The 14,053-nt window shown below is 42.7% G+C and overlaps 2 non-coding genes across 2 annotated transcripts; both read right to left on the reverse strand.

Moving 5' to 3' along the window:
• Positions 1–8,136: 8,136 nt before the first annotated feature.
• On the reverse strand, positions 8,137–8,208 carry trnae-uuc (transfer RNA glutamic acid (anticodon UUC)). The gene has a single exon. It is a non-coding gene; the product is annotated as a tRNA-Glu (tRNA).
• Positions 8,209–12,957: 4,749 nt separating this feature from the next.
• trnal-aag (transfer RNA leucine (anticodon AAG)) lies at positions 12,958–13,039 on the reverse strand. Its single transcript has one exon. It is a non-coding gene; the product is annotated as a tRNA-Leu (tRNA).
• Between the last annotated feature and the right edge of the window lie 1,014 nt (positions 13,040–14,053).

Below are 14,053 nucleotides of genomic sequence, written 5' to 3' on the forward strand. Positions count from 1 at the left end.
TGTAAGCATCACTGACTTGATTAGCAACTACCACTACATTACTTTTAGCATCATCTTGAGTTCATTTGCAATTCTTCCGACATCACTGTCGCAATATTTTGAGGTTCGTAGCAACTTTTACTACATTACTTTCGCATTATTTTGAGGTTCGTAGCAACTTTTACTACATTACTGTCAGCATCACTTTGAGGTTATTCGAAAGTTTCACTCCATTACTGTTAGCATAATTTTGAGTTCATTAGCAATTCTTACTACATCACTGTTGCATCAATTTGAGATCATTAGCAATTCTTCTGACATCACTGTCACATTATTTTGAGGTTCGTAGCAACTCTTAGTACATGACTGTCAGCATCACTTTGAGGTTATTCAAAACACTTACTACATTACTGTAAGCATCACTGAGTTTCTTAGCAACTATCACTACATTACTGTTAGCATCATTTTAAGTTCATTAGCAATTCTTCCGACATCACTGTCGCAATATTTTGAGGTTAGTAGCAACTTTTACTACATTACTGTCACAATATTTTGAGGTTTGAAGCAACTCTTACTACATGACTGTCAGCATCACTATAAGTTATTCGAAAGTTTCACTCCATTACTGTTAGCATCATCTTGAGTTCATTAGCAATTCTTCCGACATCACTGTCGCAATATTTTGAGGTTAGAAGCAACTTTTACTACATTACTGTCACAATATTTTGAGGTTTGAAGCAACTCTTACTACATGACTGTCAGCATCACTTTGAAGTTATTCGAAAGTTTCACTCCATTACTGTTAGCATCATCTTGAGTTCATTAGCAATTCTTCCGACATCACTGTCGCAATATTTTGAGGTTCGTAGCAACTTTTACTACATTACTGTCGCATTATTTTGAGATTCGTAGCAACTCTTAGTACATGACTCTCAGCATGACTTTGAGGTTATTTGAAAGTTTCACTCCATTACTGTTAGCATCATTTTGAGTTCATTACCAATTCTTCTGAACTCACTGTCGCATCAATTTGAGATCTTTAGCAATTCTTCCAACATCACTGTCGCATTATTTTGAGGTTCGTAGCAACTCTTAGTACAAGACTGTCAGCATCACTTTGAGGTTATTCGAAACGTTCACTCCATTACTGTTAGCATCATTTTGAGTTCATTAGCAATTCTTACTAAATCACTGTCGCATCATTTTGAGATCATTAGCAATTCATCTGATATCACTGTCACATTATTTTGAGGTTCGTAGCAACTCTTACTACATTATTGTTTCATTATTTTAAGGTTCGTAGCAACTCTTACTACTTTACTTTCAGCATCATTTTGAGTTTATTAGCAACTATCACTACATTACTGTTTGCATCATTTAGAGTTTATCAGCAATTCTCACGACATCACTGTAGCATTGAATTGAGTTCATTAGCAACTCTTACTAAATGACTGTCAGCATCACTTTGAGGTTGTTCAAAACTCTTACTACATTACTGTAAGCATCACTGAGTTTCTTAGCAAGTATCACTACATTACTGTTAGCATCATCTTGAGTTCATTAGCAATTTTTACGACATCACTGTCGCAATATTTTGAGGTTCGTAGCAACATTTACTACATTACTGTTGCATTATTTTGAGGTTCGTAGCAACTCTTACGACATGACTGTCAGCATCACTTTGAGGTTATTCGAAAGTTTCACTCCATTACTGTTAGCATCATTTTGAGTTGTTGAGCAATTCTCACGACATCACTGTAGCATTGAACTGAGTTCATTAGCAACTCTGACTAAATGACTGTCAACATCACTTTGAGGTTGTTCGAAACTCTGACTACATTACTTTAAGCATCACTGAGTTTCTAAGCAACTATCACTACATTACTGTTAGCATCATCTTGAGTTCATTAGCAATCCTTCCGACATCACTGTCGCAATATTTTGAGGTTCGTAGCAACTTTTACTACATTACTGTCGCATTATTTTGAGGTTCGTAGCAACACTTACTGCATGACTGTCAGCATCACTTTGAGGTTATTCGAAACACTTACTACATTACTGTAAGCATGACTGAGTTGATTAGCAACTATCACTACATTACTGTTAGCATCATTTTGAGTTCATTAGCAATTCTTCCGACATCACTGTCGCAATATTTTGAGGTTCGTAGCAACTTTTACTACATTACTGTCAGCATCACTTTGAGGTTATTCGAAACACTTACTACATTACTGTAAGCATCACTGACTTGATTAGCAACTATCACTACATTACTGTTAGCATCATTTTTAGTTCATTAGCAATTCTTCCGACATCACTGTCGCAATATTTTGAGGTTCGTAGCAACTTTTACTACATTACTGTCGCATTATTTTGAGGTTCGTAGCAACTCTTAGTACATGGCTGTCAGCATCACTTTGAGGTTATTCGAAACCTTCACTCCATTACTGTGAGCATCATTTTGAGTTCATTAGCAATTCTTACTAAATCACTGTCGCATCATTTTGAGATCATTAGCAATTCTTCTGACATCACTATCACATTATTTTGAGGTTCGTAGCAACTCTTACTACATGACTGTCAGCATCACTTTGAGGTTATTCGAAACGTTCACTCCATTACTGTTAGCATCATTTTGAGTTCATTAGCAATTCTTACTAAATCACTGTCGCATCATTTTGAGATCATGAGCAATTCTTCTGACATCACTGTCACATTATTTTGAGGTTCCTAGCAACTCTTACTACATTATTTTTGCATTATTTTAAGGTTCGTAGCAACTCTTACTACATTACTGTCAGCATCACTTTGAGTTTATTAGCAACTATCACTACATTACTGTTAGCATCATTTTGAGTTCATTAGCAATTCTTCCGACATCACTGTAGCATTGAATTGAGTTAATTAGCAACTCTTACTAAATGACTGTCAGCATCACTTTGAGGTTGTTCGAAACTCTTACTACATTACTGTATGCATCACTGAGTTTCTTAGCTACTCTCACTACATTACTGTTAGCATCATTTTGAGTTCATTAGCAATTCTTCTGACATCACTGTCCCATTATTTTGAGGTTCGTAGCAACTTTTACTACATGACAGTCAGCATCACTTTGAGGTTGTTTGAAACTCTTACTACATTACTGTAAGCATCACTGAGTTTCTTAGCAACTATCACTTCATGACTGTTAGCATCATCTTGAGTTCATTAGCAATTCTTCCGACATCACTGTCGTATTTATTTTGAGGTTCGTAGCAACTTTAACTACTTTACTGTCGCATTATTTTGAGGTTCGTAGCAACACTTACTACATGACTGTCAGCATCACTTTGAGGTTATTCGAAACGTTCACTCCATTACTGTTAGCATCATTTTGAGTTCATTAGCAATTCTGACTAAATCACTGTCTCATCATTTTGAGATCATTAGCAATTCTTCTGACATCACTGTCACATTATTTTGAGGTTCGTAGCGACTCTTACTACATTATTGTTGCATTATTTTAAGGTTCGTAGCAACTCTTACTACATTACTGTAAGCATCACTGAGTTTATTACCAACTATCACTACATTACTGTTAGCATCATTTTGAGTTCATTAGCAATTCTTCCGACATCACTGTATCATTATTTTGTGGTTAGTAGCAACTCTTACTACATGACTGTCAGCATCACTTTGAGGTTGTTCGAAACACTTTCTACATTACATTTAGCATCTTTTTTAGTTCATTAGCAATTCTTATGACATCACTGTCACATCATTTTGAGATCATTAGGTATTCTTCCGACATCACTGTAGCAATATTTTGAGGTTCGTAGCAACTTTTACTACATCACTGTCGCATTATTTTGAGGTTAGTAGCAACTCTTACTACATGACTGTCAGCATCACTTTGAGTTTATTAGCAACTATCACTACATTACTGTTAGCATCATTTTGAGTTCATTAGCAATTTTTACAACATCATTGTAGCATTATTTTGAGGTTTTGAGGTACCTTTGTTTGTAACCTCGTCCCCACTGATCCTGGATCTGCTCGACGTTCCTGCCTTTTAAAAGGAAGGTTTTCATCACCACTGTTGCAGGATGTGCTGCTGATGGAGAATTGTTGGGTGGAGGTTCATTGAAGGAGTTTGGTGCTGGACCTGCTCTACTTATGAAGAGTCATGAGAGAACTTTGTTGTGATTTGGTGCAATACAAATAAAATTAACTTGACCAGTGTCATTTGTGGTCTTTTGTTAATTGCGTGTCACATTAAATTATTGTTGGTCACTTTTCTAGCAACATCCTCACAGTGGCAAGACAAGAACACTTCTACTTTTGATGATGACAGTTTGTTCAACACTAAACTTCATCCAGTACCATGTTGTCAAACACTGGAACCTCCACAGCACCTGAACAGGGACTTGAACCCTGGACCCTCACATTAAAAGTCTGATGCTCTACCGTCTGAGCTCCTCAGGCTCTTTCTACAGCATTGAGACAGGAACAGAAACACCTGTGAAGGTCAAACTGATGCTTTCTTGACTTGTTCAGTCCTCCATGTTGAAGTCCTCCATGCTTTTGATTGGCTCTGATTCTCTGTGGCAAAATCCAACAAGAGGCTCCAAAAATGTCCTGAATGTCACAAGAATGCACAGGACAAGATGTTAGTTTCCTTCATGTCTGCAGTTCCTCCACTGGAAAGTAAAGTCAATGCTGCTCCTCTGCTGAAACCTGGGATCGGACCAGGGACCTTTAGATCTTCAGTCTAAGGCTCTCCCAACTGAGCTGGTTCAGTTCTGAGGGAGGGCCCTGCTTCTCTCATTTATAATCTCTTCCACTCTCACTGGACCTTAGAGAGGATTGGAGCTTCTGAAGTCCTGACACATTGAACAGTTCTCCAGGACCAAACTGAACGAACTGAAGAAGCTTCTTGGAACTCTAAACTTCTTAACTCTCTTTCTCCAAGAACTGTGCCTGGACGAAGGCCGTTTCCAGCTGTCCTTCAAGCTGACGAGGGCCAAGTTTGATGACCTGTTTGGAGGATATCAAGGATGGACACCAACTACAGGCCCCAGGTCCGTTGACATGACTTCCCTGACACCAGGGGAATGTCAATGCTGACAGGCTCTCTGGACTCATTGTCATGAGAATTTGTCACATCAGTTGAATATCTTCACATACGTGAATTCATTGAAGGAGTGTGGTTCTGGACCTGCTCTACCTGTCAAGTGTCTTGAGAGAACTTTTGTTGTGATGTGGCACAATATAAATAACATTGACTCGACAATAAATCGACTCTTTCCCCAACCATTTAAAGCAAACAGCCGTTCCCACTGATCCTGGATCTGCGCAACGTTCCTGCTTTTTAAAAGGAAAATTGTCATCATTGCTTTTGCAGGATGTGCTGGCTGATGGAGAATTGTTGGCTATGAACTCATTGAACTCAGTCCAAGTCAGTAGTTTTGAGCAAACTCACGACTCCTGATGTTTAACTCAATTGTTTGTTAAACACAGAGATCCAGGTGTAGTCCCTCTATGTTCATCCACTAAACTAGAATAGAGTTCTCCTCTCTCCATGGTGGAACAAAGAAGGGGGAGGGTCAATAAGAATATGATCTTTGGACGTTACAGCATCTAAAGACTCAAATCTATATTTAAGGATACATATTTGAGAGGGAGGAAACAGTGATGGGAGGCTGGAGGCTTGAAGGGCTTGATTTTTAGCGGCCAGTGAAGCCACCTTTTGCTGGCTGAGTTCCAGAGACTCATGGAGGCTCTTTGTGGAGGATTTCCACGAGAGAGTCCAGCATGGAAACTTGTTAGTTTCCTGTCAACTGAGTCCAGGATGTCCCCGAGGTCCTTATTGGGTGATGAGGGTGCGCTGGACGGTCGGCTTCTTTTGGGAAGTGGGGTCGCCACGTTACCGGTCCTCCCCATGACGGGTCGGTGGCAGCACTCGTCTACGTTCTCCTGCAGACTTTCTGCGGTTCCTTCTTCCAGATTTTATTGATGAGGATTGTTGTGGATGAGAGAATTGAAAATTCTTACTGCAGTTTGAGGTTTTGATGATTCAAACTGTGTAGATTGGCGTTAAGAAGTTAGCTTGTTAGGATAAATTCAGGTGTGAGCCACCACACTGAATCAGGCACAGGTAGGACGTTCACCCTGACATGGAACATCAACAGCTTAACGTTGCTGGCAGGACTCCAACCTGAGCAGGGACACCCCAATGGATTTCTAGTCCATCGCCTTCACCACTCGGCCACAACGACCACATTCACACACACATTTGAAGAGGATGGATATTCACAAAATGATCTTAATTTCTGTCACAAGCCCATTTGTGTGAGGTCCTATTTTCTCTTTTTCAGCATTCCTTTGTTTCCAGGTCTCTAATAAGTGCAGAATTACAAAGACAAGCAAGCTGGATCCATCCTGGGCAGGTGATATGAGCCATTGACCACTGGCCAGAGACCCTGGCACAGACGTTGGGGGTGGTGAGAGAGAGCATTTCTACAATTATATTCTACATTTATAGAAGTCTACAATCCTACAATTTCATTGAGCAGACGCTTTTGTCCACAGCCACGTACGTACATCACATGTATAGAATATATATGTTCCTCTTTCATCTACTGATTAACCACAAAATGCAGTCAAATGCCAGTAAATTCTGAGTATTTATTCATTATTCATGATTATTCATTATTTTTGAATCCATTTTCACGGTCACTCTTCTGTTCATTTTCAGTTTGATTCATAAAAATGAACAAACTTTGACGTGTTTTCTTCTCTTGTGTGTCAACAACTTTGGATTGGGAATCTCCTGACAAACAGACCACATGACCAGGAGGAAGTGTTGTTGGTGAGTTTGGCCCCTGAGCTCAAGACAGTTGGGACCAATAAAGGACAGCTTCAAATGCAGCTGTGAAGCCTCGTTGTCAGCTGGGAGGAACGACAGGTGTCTCCCTCTAGTGGCTCCTCACAGCAACACCAGCCTCATTTCATTCACATGCATCCACCACCTCACTCCCAAAGGCCAGTTGGGCCTGGACAGACAGGTGAGTTTCAAGTGTTGGACAAAGGTCTTTAAGGTGTTCTTATTAATTCTATAACATCTGAGATTAAAATCTATGGAATTACAACCAACAAGCAGCCAAACACCTGATCAGATGCTCCTTCATCAGGCTGAGAAGAATCAATCTAAACTGGGATGAAGAAAATTAACTGAGAGGAGAAACCCCCTGATTGGCTGACATGGACCCACCTGATCCATGTCAGCCTTGTTGGAGCAGAAAGAGGTGGATCAGAGGAATCAGTGGATCAAGACTCAGGTGGCAGATGAAGAATCTCTTTATTCACAATGGAGTCAGAGAAATCTTCCAACGTGAGAGAACGTGACAGACCATTTTATACTGAAGACAGGCTGTGTGTGTGTGTGTGTGTGTGTGTGTGTGTGTGTGTGTGTGTGTGTGTGTGTGTGTGTTTATGTGCAGACTTTTCCCTGGAACAACGTTTTTTATTTGAAGCAAGAAAGCAAGAGCCTCCAGATCAAAGTCAGAATTGATGATGATGTCATCAGGGCTTTGATAGTGTATTTATTTGTACCTAGAATTCTGTCTTTGATCTCAGGAGGACATGAAAGAAACTCAACTTTAAAAAGTATATGAGAGCATTCAGCTTGGTTAGAAACACTTGAACTGTTCAACAGTAGAGTTTGTTAGAAACAGTTTACAACACTCAGAATTAAATTGAAGACAAAAACCTTCCACACTTAAATCCTGTCTCTAACTTCAAACTGGGGATGAACATTTTTATAATCAATCTGTCTCTATGTGATGGCCCTGCCATGGACTGGTGACCTGTCCAGGATAAACCCCGCCCCTCACCTGAGGGCTGCTGGGATAGGCTCCACCCCCACGAACCATTGCAGATCATCAATAACCAAAGCTACTAAGGAGGATTACAGAGTTTGGGAGTCAGTGACTTAATAGAGTCTAACAAAGGGTTGAACCTGAATGAGACAGTCACCCTTCAACATGGGGCCATGGCAGAGTGAACCAAGAACACTACAATGGGGGTGAGAGTGGAGCCATGATGGATTCACAGTTCATCACCTCCACCATCATGTGGACCACCTGATCACCTCTCCCTCAACCTCTAAATAACTCATTCCCTGACCGGGAATCGAACCCGGTCCGCGGCGGTGAAAGCACCGAATCCTACCCACTAGACCATCAGGGACCACATTGAGCTCTCCAACAACAGAGACTATACACAATGACTCAAGAACACAGGACTCTGTGGTCTCAGCTTGAGATGCAGAGGGTCCACCAAGACCACCAGACACCTCAGCCCCCTAAAGACAGTCCACCCCCAGGATCCTGCCCCCCTCTGCTCCAACTCAGCCCTCCATTCATAACGTGACTTTCGCTACGTCCGAACTGCCAAGTACCAACCTACGTCCTCCTGCTACAACCTAAACATGGCGGCACCACTCAGACACCCTAGAAGATTGGTGGGGAAGCACGACCTCTGCTGGCAGAGCACAGACACCGCAATTAGGTAGACAGCACCAACGAAAGCCCCACCTGCTGGCCTGACTGTGGTACTGCACTCCACTCTGAACAAACCCTTCATTCATTCTCTATTATTAAGCACGTTAACGCACCTGTAAAGGTGTGTTCACATTATATACATATTTTATATTTATGCTTGGCCGTTTTTGATGAACTTGGGCGGTACTCTGGTGCAGGGATGAGGTCATGGAGCTGATCTGGGAGCAGTCCTGATGTTAAATGCTGTGATGAAGGACAGTGTGGAGGAAAAATGAGTCAAATTTAAATTGTCAACAGTTTAACGTTGTTGGCAGGACTCCAACCTGAGCAGGGAGACCCCAATGGATTTCTAGTCCATCGCCTTCACCACTCGGCCACAACGACCACATTCACACACTTTTGTAGGAGACTGAAATTAGACAATGAAAGTTCATGTCAGCACAGTCAAATATTTTTTGTCCTCTCTCAAAGACAAACTATTTGTGTGTGTGTGTGTGTGTGTGTGTGTGTGTGTGTGTGTGTGTGTGTGTCAGTGTTGTGACTGAGCAGTGAAGAAGACGACCTTCTGACTCCATTTTCTTTGTTGCTCTTCTATCAGTTCCTCAGTTTCACTCATCAAGTGAAGCAGCTTTGACAGGTTTACTTCTCTGTGTGTTAACAACTTTGGTCTTTAAACTCCTGACAAACTCACCACGTCACACATTTGGTGAATTAAAGCAACAAATAATGACATCATGATGATTCAGGTTAGGGGGGCACGGCCTGGAGGAAGAGTGGCCGTCTAGCAGAGTTTCTGGTTCAGTTCTCACTTCAGCTGGTGACCATGTTGAAGTTTCCTTGGGCAAGACACTGAGCCCCTCATTGCTCCTGATGACCAGCATCCAAGACCAACAAGCTTCTGATTGGCTCTGATTCTCTGAGCCAAAATCCAACACAGGAAACAGAAACTCTTGAGGTTGTCTCACATTTTTTTAAAGAAACTCAGCACAGGACAGTGATAGGAGGCTTGTTTCCTTGATGTGGGCTTCACCTCCACTGCTGTCCACATTTAAATGCTGGCTGATGCTGGTCCCCTGTTGAAACCTGGACCAGACCAGGGACCTTCAGACCTTCAGTCTAACGCTGTTCCAGCATTGGATGAAAGAGACTGGTGCTCTCATCTTCTTCAACACTGACTTGTTCTACCAGGACAAGAGAATCTGAGCTTGGATGTCATTTAGCAGTCAAAGGCTTGTTAAACTGGTCAACATCAGCTGGTGTTCACTCTGATGATGTAGCGATGGTCTGGATTCTTCCTTCTGGAGCACCAAGCTGCTGGGAAGAAGCCTGATGATGTCAGAGTTGTGTTCAGTGGCTCCTGCTGGGTCCATTTCTGACAACTGGGCTCCAAAGAGTTCAGCTGTTTCAAAGGCTCAGAGAAAGCAGCACATCATGGTGGTCAGGAGACGAGGTGGCCGAGTGGTTAAGGTGATGGACTGCTGATCCATTGAGCTCTGCAGGCGTGGGTTCCAATCCCATCCTCGTCGTAGGAGACTTTGGTTTCTGCTCCTAGATTCTGGAACGACTCTGAAGTGTGAGGCTTTTCAAGAGGAGATCCTGCAGCACCAGAGAGCTTTAAAGGTTCGTTCCACCAAAATACTTTCTAATTTATAGTTTTAAAGGTTCGTTCCACCAAAATACTTTCTAATTTATAGTTTTAAAGGTTCATTCCACCAAAATACTTTCTAATTTATAGTTTTAAAGGTTCATTCCACCAAAATACTGCTTTCTGTCCAACTTCTCAGTTTTAAAGGTTCCTTCAGTTGAGGGCTCCTGGTTCTGTGTGAGGGGTTGAGGGTCGATATGGGATGATGAGGAAGATTTCATGTCACGATGGTCCTGCTAAAGTAACTGTGAGTCATGATATCAAACAATGTCATCAAAATATGCTTGAACTCTTAAAATGGCAATAAAATCTACTGGAATCATTTTACCACAAACACTTTTATTGTGTTTTTGTGAGCATCATTTTTCAAACATTATAACATAAACTTTAAAAAGGGTCCATTCACTAACACTCTTACTTGAAGGTAGTCACTGATGTCAGTAAACAGCTGATAAAGATTTGTGTTCATGTTTTAGTTCTCTACTCTGACCTGTGCTGAGACACTGGACCAGAGAGGAAGACCTGCTCAGCCTCCTGCATGGACCAATTCTGCAGCTCAGTGATGACGACGAGGGATTCAGCATTGAGTTCATTTTAAACTTTTTGGAGGAAACACCTGTAAATTAACCAGCAGTTACTGGTGATGCTTCACAGTTTCCAAGCTCAAACGGCCTCCTGCTTGTTGGACTCACAATTTCCAAAAAATGTAGACATCAAAAGTCAAATCATGTTTTAGTTTGGTTTTGTGTTGTTTTGTTTTTTACTGGAGGAAAACTTCAAATTGTGATGATGTGTCTGACTTAGAAACTGAACCCCCAAAAATCAAAAAGTCTCCTTCTTCTGTGCCGTGATCTCTGAGCTGATCATGATTGATCTCATCAATAATCCTTGGCAGCCGACCAGTCACACACAGCCCCCCCACACACACACTGAGACATGCAGCAGCTCACAGTAACTGCCTCAGTCACACAGCAGATAGACTCTTGACTCAAATCTGAGGACTCTTGATGTTCGTTGAAAGTTCTGAAGTGGCCTTGTGGCCCGGATCAGTGGCCTCACTGCAGGATCTGAACACTCCAGGAAGAAGAAGAACACCAATAGAAGCATCCAGGTGTCCCTCATCAATGTCTTTCCACTTGTCACCATGGACTTTTTTTCCTTTGAGGTTTGTCACAGCAATGCTGACTCTTTTTAGTGACAGTGGCATGAACAGAACCATCAACCATAAACAGCTCCAAACATGTCTTGATGTCAGTGCCTCTCGTCACAGCAAACCTTGTGATTCCAGGGCTCATTTTGATGACATCAGCAGCAGCTTCCCTGCCATGTACATCAGGAGACACTGAGCTCCAGCCAATGTTCCCTCTAGTTTTTCATGTGTCTGGTTATCCTCACAAGCTCCCTGAGCTCACTGAGAACCACTGTGAGCACCGTCTGAGGTAGGACCTGCATGGAGGGCAGAGAGAGAGAAGAATCAGGGACAAGGATCTGTCGGTTTGCTGCTTTATGAAAATATTGTAAATGATTATTATTCTTCATAATATTGTTTTAGTAACCTGCTTAGGAGTTGTGAATGATGCAGAGTCCATGGGAAACAGCTAATGCTGTGGTACCCCCCCCCCCCAAGTTACTGTACAAACCTCAGAAACCTTTTGCCATAATAAGACAAGATGTTGTTATAGAGATGTAAAGATAATATAGAGATGTACATGTATATAGATGTAGTCAAGTCAAGTCAGTTTTATTTGTATTGAACCAAATCACAACAAAGTTCTCTCATGACTCTTTACTAGTAGAGCAGGTCCAGCACCAAACTCCTTCAATGAACCTCCACCCAACAGTTCTCCACCAGCAGCACATCCTTCAACAGTGGTGACAAAAACCTTCCTTTTAACAGGCAGGAACATCGAGCAGATCCAGGATCAGTGGGGACGGCCTTCTGCTTTGACCGGTTGGGGGGAAAGAGAGCAGGAGAGCGGGGCAGAGACAAAGACAGAGAATGGAGGAAGACAGATATACAGAAGGAAAGAGAGGGACAGAGATAAAGAGAGAGAGAAGGGAAGAGACTGATGGACAGACGATGAGCAGGTGGAGCTACGGGTGGCAGCTTGAGCCTCTTCAGGTCTGCAGCCTCCTCCAGCAGCACCGACATCTGGGATGAAGGGAGAGGGAGTTAGTGACACATCTGAGTATGATTTATAAATGACAAATAAAGGAGGACAGAGAGGAGTAGAGAGAAGCCCAGTGCACCATGGGAGATCCCCCAGCAGCCTAAGCCTATAGCAGCATATCTAAGGGCCACCCTAAGCAGCCCAACTATAAGCCTGATCAAAAAGGTTGCTCTTAAAGGTCGAGAGGGTGTCTGCATCCTGGACTGAAACTGGGAGACGGTTCCACTGGAGGGGAGCCTGATAGCTGAAGGCTCTGGCTCCCAGTCTACTTTTAGAACTCTAGGAACCACCAGTAACCCTGCATCCTGGGAGCGAAGGGTTCTAGCTGGATAATAGGGGACTAGGAGCTCTGTCAGGTAGGAAGGAGCCTGACTGTTGAAGACTTTGATGGTAGAAGGAGAATTTAGAATTCTATTCTGAATGTGATAGGGAGCCATGCAGAGAAGCCAGTCCAGGAGTACTGTCTACTAGCTCTAGTCAACACGCGGGCCGCAGCGTTCTGGACCAGCTGGAGAGTTTTCAGGACCTACTTCTTCTTTTGGTCACAGGTTTGAAGATACCTGTGGAAGTGAAAGGAAAGGCTGTGAGAGCCACACCTCTCCAGTGACCTGGGACATGATGGCAGTGGTGGGATTTGAACCCACGCCTCCTTAGAGACTGGAGCCTTAATCCAGCGCCTTAGACCGCTCGGCCACACTACCTCACTGTGCTGCTCTCTGAGTTGGTCTGCTAAAGGCATGTTGAAGAGGACGTAACAATGATATCAAACTTATTCTGAAGGGGGACCCCTTTCCTCCACGGTCACAGGAAGTGAAAACAGCGCTGCTAGAAGCAGGAAAGAAATGGTAAAAGGACTCAGTTTGTACAGAGCCTTTCTACCTCAGCAGCCCTCAAGGAGCTGAACAATGTCCTCTCATTCACACACACTCACACACTGATGCTGAAGGCTGCCATGCAAGGAGCCAACCTACTCATCAGAAGTATTTAGGGGTTCAGTATCTTACTCAAGGACACTTTGACATGGTCACTGGAGAAAGTGAGGATCAAACCAGCCACCCTTTGGTTGCCAGACGGCCACGCTACTCCTGAGTCATATGACCTGGATAAGATGGTGAACTACAGCTGATCGCCATGCTAGCAAACCCTCTTTTGTTTGGTTTGGTTGTTGTTTAGTGACTGTGGATGAATACACAGGAGAAGTTGAGCATAAATTTGTGTTCCCTGTTCACTTGAATATCTGCAGGAGTGTGAGGTGGAAATAATACTTGGAGGAGAATGAGAGTTCAGTCTCAGCGCAAAGACCTGTGCTGACACTAAAACATGTCAGCCCACAGAACAAAGATGGCAGTCCTCTGGGAAAGCAGGTACACCACACATACATGAAGAAACCCTACAGGAAACAAATATGTTGCCAGAGACTTTTACTCTGTTTTTGTTGTTTACCAAAGTACAGGATTGGAGGGAGACTGATGGTCGCTGTTTGGGTTTTTGGAAAACAAGGAGGCTGTGGGTTCAAGCTGGATTCTCAGAGACTATATCCCCAACCTCTACAATGGCATCTACACTGTCATCCAGTCACGTAACTGAAGTCATCCAGTCACGTGACTGAAGTCATCCAGTCGCGTGACTGAAGTCATCCAGTCGCGTGACTGAAGTCATCCAGTCGCGTGACTGAAGTCATCCAGTCGTGTGACTGATGTCACTTGGCAGGACTC

This window comes from Aulostomus chinensis, chromosome 1 (assembly GCF_037954235.1).
Source record: "Aulostomus chinensis isolate RoL2024-O1b breed Wild chromosome 1, RoL_Achi_v1.0, whole genome shotgun sequence".
NCBI lineage: Eukaryota > Metazoa > Chordata > Actinopteri > Syngnathiformes > Aulostomidae > Aulostomus > Aulostomus chinensis.